This window comes from Sorex araneus, chromosome 2 (assembly GCF_027595985.1).
Source record: "Sorex araneus isolate mSorAra2 chromosome 2, mSorAra2.pri, whole genome shotgun sequence".
Classification (NCBI taxonomy): Eukaryota; Metazoa; Chordata; class Mammalia; order Eulipotyphla; family Soricidae; genus Sorex; species Sorex araneus.
The window spans coordinates 41,410,345-41,419,122 of NC_073303.1; positions in this window are offsets into that span (position 1 = coordinate 41,410,345).

The window sequence follows — 8,778 nt, forward strand, 5'->3', positions numbered from 1 at the left end:
TGCCCGCCCCTCCTCCTCCTCCTCTCTCTCTGCGCAGTGTGTCTGTGTGCTGTGGTAGGGAGTTAGCGCTAGACAAAGATGACTACACTCTAGCCATGCTTAGCACTTCGATGTCAGTTATTTCCAAGCATGCCAGTAGTTTTTCAGCAACAAGGCATCTCGCTCCTGGCTGGAGAGCCCAGATCCAGGAAGGTGCCTCTCCCTACCGCCACGTCCCATGCCCCACCTTGGTTGTGCCTCACTTACAATGGTGCTTTTTCAGTTGTCTGTCTTTTCCTGTTTTTATTTGTAAGGTGCTGTATATAACTTGAATATATTATGCACATATCCTACCCAATGGGTAGAACGACAAATTGTTAATACTGTAATATAATGTATAGATACCAATTTTAACAGAAATGGCATAGAATTTGTGAATGCCTATGTGCTTTGTCCTCTTTTGTAAGGAAATTTGCAAATGGATGCATACAGATAAGAGTCTATGTAGTTTATTTTCCTATTAAATATCAATATTATAACACAAGGGAAAGAAGTCTGAACAAGCAAGCCACAGTTTATGACCAGCGTATGTATAGCAATTGAGAGTTGCATTTTTGCTGTGAAAACTTTTTTAAAAATTATTAAAAGAATCCCACAGCTTTTTGGTTGGCACTAGATGATTCTTAATTTAATAACTGCTTAATTAGTGCTTGGTTGAAACAGTGTTGGTTAGTCAGGGGGAAAAAAAGGATTAATTTTTCAACTTGCTTTTTATGAAAAGACATTATCTCATATGGTAGGAACGAAAACATCAGACCACCAGTGAAAAGTGCACATTTTGTTGAAATTCCAAAAATTATGTCAGATGAAGTCAACTGGCCTGCAGCAGAGAATTTAGTTCAGTACAGAGGCTTTTATGGCCATCTGTGCCCCCAAGTCTCTCTGGGCCTTTTTCTTTACAATTTAAAGCTGTGGTGTCGATGAACTAGCAGTAGAGTTTATAGGGAAAGAATAAATACCTCAGGAAAAACAAATCCACTTCAGACCCCATTCTTAGGAAAAACGTTTTGTTCTGGGATATCATTCAAAGATAATTGGCTGTCAGTCATCCGAGTGAAGAATCTTATATCCATTCCTGTTGGTGTCGGAGGGTGACCTTGACACGGAAGGAGAACCAGGTTTTGCCATTAAGATTCATTTTTGGTTGCACGTTACGTCACACCTCTCTTGACGCAGCATCTTCCAGCTCAGTTTTTCCCATGTCTGATTGTGACCTCTGCACTTAGCTTCAGATATTCTAATACTAGAAAGAAAAAGCCGTTCATATGTTCACTAAAATCAGTTTGTGAAGGTGGGCATTCGCGCCAGAGTTATCGTCCATACAGGCATTTGGTGACATTCTTGCCCATCTGATCTGTATTTCCAGTTTATTGTCACCAGAGGATTTAAATTTGAATAAATTCCACGGTTTATTTTAATTTGCTGTGTGGTGTATTTTCTGATAGAACCATACCCCTATCCTCCGGAAAATAAATTACCGATTATCCTTAAACTGAAAAACGCCTCCACAATGCAACTTTTAATGCTGAATGGACTAAGAGCTAGCCCACCTTTTACTTTTGAAAGGGCCATGAAGAGAATTCTCTCGTGTTCTCTGTCCCAGCTGCCCATGGAATCTGCCTGCCTGTGTGTTGTAGGGGCTTCCTTGCAATTCAGCATTAAGAACTGAGGTTCATTACTGTTAGAAACAACCTCCAAGGTCCATCTTTTGGGAGAACTGTTGGGCATGATGTCATCAGAGAATGTTCTAGACTCAGAGGTACTAAAATTTGTTACCACACCTTTGCTTCCTTTCTACAGAACTAATTGAGGCTTACATTAGTTATTGATACTGGTTCATTTGAATGCGCTTGTTGGTATTTTGCTATTTTTTTTTCCATTTCATGCTTTCAAAAATGACACTTTCTATTTGTGTATTTGTCTAGTTTAAGGCTTTTAAAAGTATTTACAATACTAGTCACAGCATTTAGTTCATTTAAGTTTTATTATAAAGCAGTCTACTGAAAAAGTAAAACTGTATTTGAACTTTTTAATAGTTGTTCATGTGAGCTACAATTATCACAAGTCATTAAAGTCTTTTTAAACAGCTACTTGTGCTTACTTTTTAATGTAATTCCCAATTACAGAAAAAGATTTTCAACTGTTGTGTATCTGCCTCTTTTAACTGAGCAATGGTGATGTAGTTCTTAGACCCAAGGTCTGTCATTGCAATACTTTAAAGGAAAGATGTTGCTCTAAGTGCTGTTTGTTAGTTATGAAATCAGCTTTTTCTGCTTGTTCTTAATGCTGTGGTCAAACCATAGCACAAAAATCATTAAAAATAATCAATGGCATAGATGTGTCTCTCGTTATTTTTCTAAAACAATGTTTATGGGGAAAAGTGCATGTTTAAAACACTTGTCAATGAAACACAGCTCATGGTTAACTTTCCCCCCGTTTTTCATCTCTTCAAAAAGCATTATATTTTGCTTTAAACATCTGCTCAGAGCAGAGTACTGAATTCCTTTCTCAATTCTTGGTTCTCTATGAAGAACTTTCAGTGCTCGTCATCCGATCTTACCATGTGTGGGAGAAGCATCTCACCTGCAGCCACTGGAGTTGTCTTCACTTCTGAATGGCTGTAACCAAAACTCTAAGACCCAGCCCACACCATGAACAGTCAGTAATATTACCCAGACGTCCCTAGGGGACAGTTATCTTCAGAGGTTCTTGGCACTGTAGATTTTCCTCCGACTCCAGGGCACCTCTTTTGATTGGTTGCATTTAGAATGCAACGCCAAGTTTGTTTCTTGCTCCACATAACTGTTTTCCTGCGGTACAGTCTACCTTGCCCACAACTCCTCCCACCAGGGCTTCGACTTAGTGCAGCAAAAGGTGGGTTGGGGGAGGGGGAGGCTAGGAAGAGTGCTGCCCCTTCCTGCCTGCATTCCCATGCAGAGGCAGCATCCAGAAGAGACAGATGACTTTTTTTTTTTTTGCTTTTTTGGTGGCTCACACCCGGTGATGCACAAGGGTTACTCCTGGCTCTGCACTTAGGAATTACCACTGGCGGTGCTCAGAGGACCATATGAGATGCTGGGAATTGAACCCGGGTCGGCCGCATGCAAGGCAAATGCTCTACCTGCTGTGCTACCGCTCCAGCCCCCAGATGACTTCTTGTGAGCGAAACTACCCACCTAGGAGGTAAAGGGCACAGGCATTTCGGCAAGTTTTAGCCTATGGGGTCTATCAGAGACAGTGCCTCGACACAGAACACAGGAAATGGGACACTGAAGGATTTTGCTTTTTTGGACACCCCAGGTACTGCAGAATTGCTCACATCATGTGTGAGGTGCACAGTTCCATGATGCTCATTTTCAGTTTCAGACATCAACTTTTGTCCTTTGATGAAACAACATAGTTATTCATCGGGGATACACTGAACTTGGTGCTCAAGTTTGTCACAGATGCCACCTTCTGATGGCTTCAGATGTGCCAGTATTGGCTCCAAGTAAAAGGAAAATTCCATCTGACTGGTTGGTTCCAAGTATGTCACAACCAAGCTCAGACTTTGTGACCTTAACTTGAGCCTCTACATTGGGCAATGGGAAAAAATAACTCACTTTACCATGGGGACAATGTCAAAAAGTCAAATACATTTTTAAGCAACAAATTTATGTATTAAGGTAGAAAGAGTTAACACATTGAAAAAACTTGCCCCCAACTAAGAATTTAAGTGTCTGAAAATAGCTGCTTTCTGTTTCGCCAAGGTCAACCCCGTTGGTAACGAGACGCCAGCACTGGACGGGAACATGGTAAGCTTCTTCAACACTGGAGCATGGGAAATGGAGGTGCTTTCTATAACCATAAATGAGCTGGCAAGGTAGCTGCTCCCTCCCCTTCACTCTAAGAAAAAAGACTCAAGGGAAAAACATGGAGTAAAAATCCTTTCTTTTGAAGGAAAGTACCAGTAAAAGGAGCTAAAGATTATTATTAAATTGGGATTTAGCTGAAAAAAAAAAAAAGCATTTCAAAACTGTCCTAGAATATGAACTTACTTGATTTGAATACCTGGAATGAGATGAGAAAGACTAAACTGGAAGATCTAGCTGGCTTGTGGCTCTATTTCTATCTAAATTCCCTCTAAACCTAGGGTTTATGAGGGCTCTCCAGGGAGCCAAAAATGCTTCCAGAATAATTCTTTTAATAGTCTTGGCTTCTCAACAAAAGTCACACTAGAGATTGATGACAAGAGCATTTGATATTTTCAACTTGTTGTTGTTCCTTATTTCTGAACCAAAAGATGTAAGTCATGACACACCATATTCTGCATCCATTTGTTTCAGAAAAAGAAAAAATGTTGATGTTGTTGGGGCACCATGGTGACAGAGCCCTGTAATTCCACTGCCAGACATAACGGAAGGGCAGCAGGAGTTGGTACTTGAGGACTTTCTCAGACCTCCCTTGGGCAGCCTTGACATGGCAACCAGTCATCTCTATTCTCAGAGATACAAAGCAACAGCCACAAAGAACTCACCAGATTATCACTAACCCCAAAAATACAGACCTGCATTCAATATGTCAGTCAAAATATACTCCAATTATTACAGAATCTCAAATGCATACAAAATAAAAACTCAGTGTATTTGTGTATATAAAGAATGCAATATTACTTTCCTTAAAATTTCCATGTGGGGGCGGGGGTAGGTGGGAGAATGGATATAGCAATGACTGAACTGAGGGTCTCCCACAGATGAAGCATGCACTCTATATCCCCGACTACCCTAACTTAAGGAGTGAAGCATCTAAGGAGCGTGAGAGAAGAGAGAACATTGCCAATATTTCTTGTGTCACAGGCTTAGAGTAATCTTTATGGAATTATCAAAATACACAAATGGAGGCTGCGTTCCAATATGCATTGCATGATTCAGAGTAAAAATCACTTTATCAAAATATTATGAAGACTAGGCTTTAATATTAAACAATCATATGTAACAGCCATCATCTCAATAGCAAATGTTGTCTCACTCATGTTAAGGAACTGGCCGTGTGACACTGCCAGAGGGACAGGATGGTTTACGGCATGGATAATCAGGCTCATGCGCAAACTTGGCTTCTTCTTTCTCACTTCAAAGAATTTTGTAACTCTCTTGGTTTGAACTGCATCACAATTCAAAGCAGAAAAAAGTGAAGCAAAGGTTCTTTGTGACCCTCACATACCAAAAGAATGAGATGGGAACATCTTTCAGCTATGGCTTCTGCTCTCCTAGACCATCTTTAAAGGAGGCAACATGGGGCCAGAAAACTAGTACAGCAGGTGGGGCACGTGCCTTGCACAGTCAACGGAGGTTCGATCCCCGGCACCTTAGAGGGTCCCCTGCACCCCTCCAGGAGTGACCACCAAGCACAGTCAGGAGTAAGCCCTAGCACCACCACTGGATGTGGTCTAAAAAGAAGAGTGAGGAAGAGAAGAGGATACGTGCTTTCTAGTTCCTTATTCTCCAGAGCACTCTCGTCTGTAAAGAGAACCACATAGTCTTCGAATGTGTGGGGCTTCCTGGAAAACCATTCAGGTAATCAAGACAGAGAACAAGTGAACTGGAAGCACTGGAAATCAAGTTGTATTCTTTCAACTAAATCATTCTCATCAAAATAGCCAGATACTACCACAAGATAATTATGGTCTATTATTATTTGTGACTCTCAAGAATAAACAGTGAAGAATGCAGCTTGATTTTTTAAGTCCTAATCCTGAAGAAGACAATCAAAAATCTTGTTTTGACTAGTTAAAGTGAACTAACTTGACATAGAGGTCACAGAGAAAAAACTCTCAGAGAGAAAAGATTTTTCTATCCAATTGGTCTGACGCAACAGTTCTAAAGTATAAATTATAAGCTCATAGTTCAGGACAAAGGTTTTTCAAGAAGCAGGTCAGGTCAAAGTTCCTGGTCAAGATGAATTCTCAAAAAGAGAGGTTTCCCAAGTTTCAAAGGAAAGACTGAACTCTTAAATCTACTATACACCAGTATACAATAAGCAAAATCTTTTGAAATCCCAGTTAGCATTAATTTGGGACAATATAGTATCAGATGAGTCAATAGAGAGAAAACCAAGTTCATACTTGCTGAAAAAATAAGTACATCTCTAGGTCTTATAATTTTGAAGGAATCTGTTCTTTTTTAAAAAAATTTTTTTAGTCACCATGAAATTATTCATGATTTTCAGGTACACAATGTTTTAACATTGCTCCCTTCACCAGTGTTCACCTCACCTCCCTCAACAATCCTACCCTCACTGCCTCCGACCATGCCAGTCTACTTCTATAAGGTGCTCGCTCTCTCTCTCTCTTTCACACACACACACACACACACACACACACACACACACACACACACACACACTGTGTTTTGCAGTACTATTGCTGATAGGGTTCCCACCCACCACACTTACTTTATTTAAACTGTGGTTTACAAAGTTGTTCGTGGTGATTTGTCGTTACAGGCATTCAATATTCCAACACCAATTCCACCACCACCGTCACCTTCCCTCCATCACCATCTTCAATTCTCCAATTTTCCCTCAAGGCTGCACCCATAACAGGCCCACAATAATGTATTTTATATTGCTTGTTACCACTAACTGGCTAATGGAATGACTGTTGGGACAATTTTCTCACCATGGAGACATTAAGTCCTTGTCTGAAGGTTTACTAAGCTGTTGTTGCAAATTAACCTTCTTTGTTAGTTGAGATTGATTGGTTTCTACATCCCATCCAATCTGGTATGCCACTACTAGGATGTTAGTACTGTAGTTTGGAGATTTTGCCCAGAAAAATCCAGACTATTTAACTAAGCAGTCCGCCAGAGGCATGGTGGCAACTTTGGGGTGTGGGAATGGCTGTCTGGGTTTTGGGGGTGGGGGGAGAGCAGGCTGGCCCTTCTACGCCCTAGGAGATTGCCTCAGAGTTCTCAGCAGGAATAAGCATCTGAGAGATTTTTGCAGCTAGTAGGTCTCTTGCAATTCAGCTCTGGAGTCTCTGGAACAGGGCTAGTAGATGAGCTTACAAGGTGGCAGGGTGTGACATGGGTGTGCCTGCTGGGTCTTCCACAGGGAGGTGGTGGGTGGTCACCCATTCAGACTCAAGAAGGACGGGTTTCATCAATTTTGATTTGGGTGGTCAAACTCCAAGATAGTAAAGACACTTCACTAGTTTTGGGGGTGATAGTCTCACCGCAGGGTGAGGACTTAGGGACAGTCCTCATGCTGTGCGTAGCAGTGATCCCTGATTGTCGCCGGAGACCAAGCTGTGGTGCCAGGGCTCGAGCTGAGATCAGCCCCCGCAAGGTGAGCCTCGTACCCCTTGTTTAACTGTGCCACTATCTGAATGCTGTTGTTCAATATGGCACCTAGGCCACTATGGTTACTTCAAACTAATTTTAGCAACATTTGTTCTATTTCAGTTTAGATTTGAGTTAATTATGAAAATCTAAAATAAGGTGCCAATTTTAGTTCTCTATAGCCGACTGAATATTAACATTAGTTTTCCAAAAGAATCTTCCAGTAATTCAGAAATGTGTATACACTAATACTTTATAAAATCACTGTATCACTGTCATCCCGTTGCTCATCGATTTGCTCAAGCAGGCACCAGTAACAACTTGTTCTTACTGTTTTTAGCATATCGAATACGCCACAGGTAGCTTGCCAGGTTCTGCTGTGTGGACAATATACTCTCGGTAGCTTGCCGGGCTCTCCAAGAGGGATGGAGGAATTGAACCTGGGTTGGCCGCATGCAAGGCAAATGCCCTACCCGCTGTGCTATAGCTCCAGCCCTATTATTTCATATGAATACTTTCAAATATAAAGTATTAAATTTATAAAATGTTTCAGAAAGTATTAGAATGATGCCCTTTCAGTGCCACTTTTTGGTAAATTAACCTTCTGTCCATTTCGCTGCTGCTACTAGAGATTCTGTTTACCATGTGTGAATTAAGAGCTACTAAAATGACCTCGACCCAGGAAGAACATAGGAAAAAGATACATGACTCTAATGTGTAACTTGCTTCTTTCCTTTAAAACACCCACTGTGCCCAAATTATTAAGACCTTAATTCACAGGATTATTTTTTCCAAGTTTGCTAAAAGTAGACAGCAAATAGTATTTAAACTTCTATTTAAACTTCAACAAAAGACTATAGTGGAGTAGCTTTCATTTGTAAAAAGATGGAGGAAGATTATACTAACAACAAATTATTTATTTGGAGGTCTAATTTTATTATTTTCACCATTGGGAAAATGTACTTCCCTATGGCTATGTTCTTTCTCTTCTTTACGGAAATCTGTAAACAGTATCCTGTTGTACGCAAAAAAAAAAAAAAAAGGAAAAAAGAAAATATTAGAGACTTTTCTTTCATCTCTTTCTTTTTCACCAGGGGCCATACATGTGAGGCTCAAGGATCACTCTTCGTTCCAAGTTCTGCACTCAGGAATCACTCCTGTCAGTGCTCAGGGGACCATATGGGATGCCAGGGATCAAAACTTGGTCGGTTGTGTACAAAGCAAGTACCTTACCTGTTGTACTTTCACTCCGGCCAGATGGGGTTGGACTAGTTAATTTTGAATAAACTGAAAGTATTTTTATGTAATCTAATTTTCATTTGAGTTAATTTGTTGAATATTCTTTTCTTCATTTTATATAAGCTGAATCTGAGTCACAGCTCATCTATACAACATATTCACATCCTACTTAAATAAGGATGAA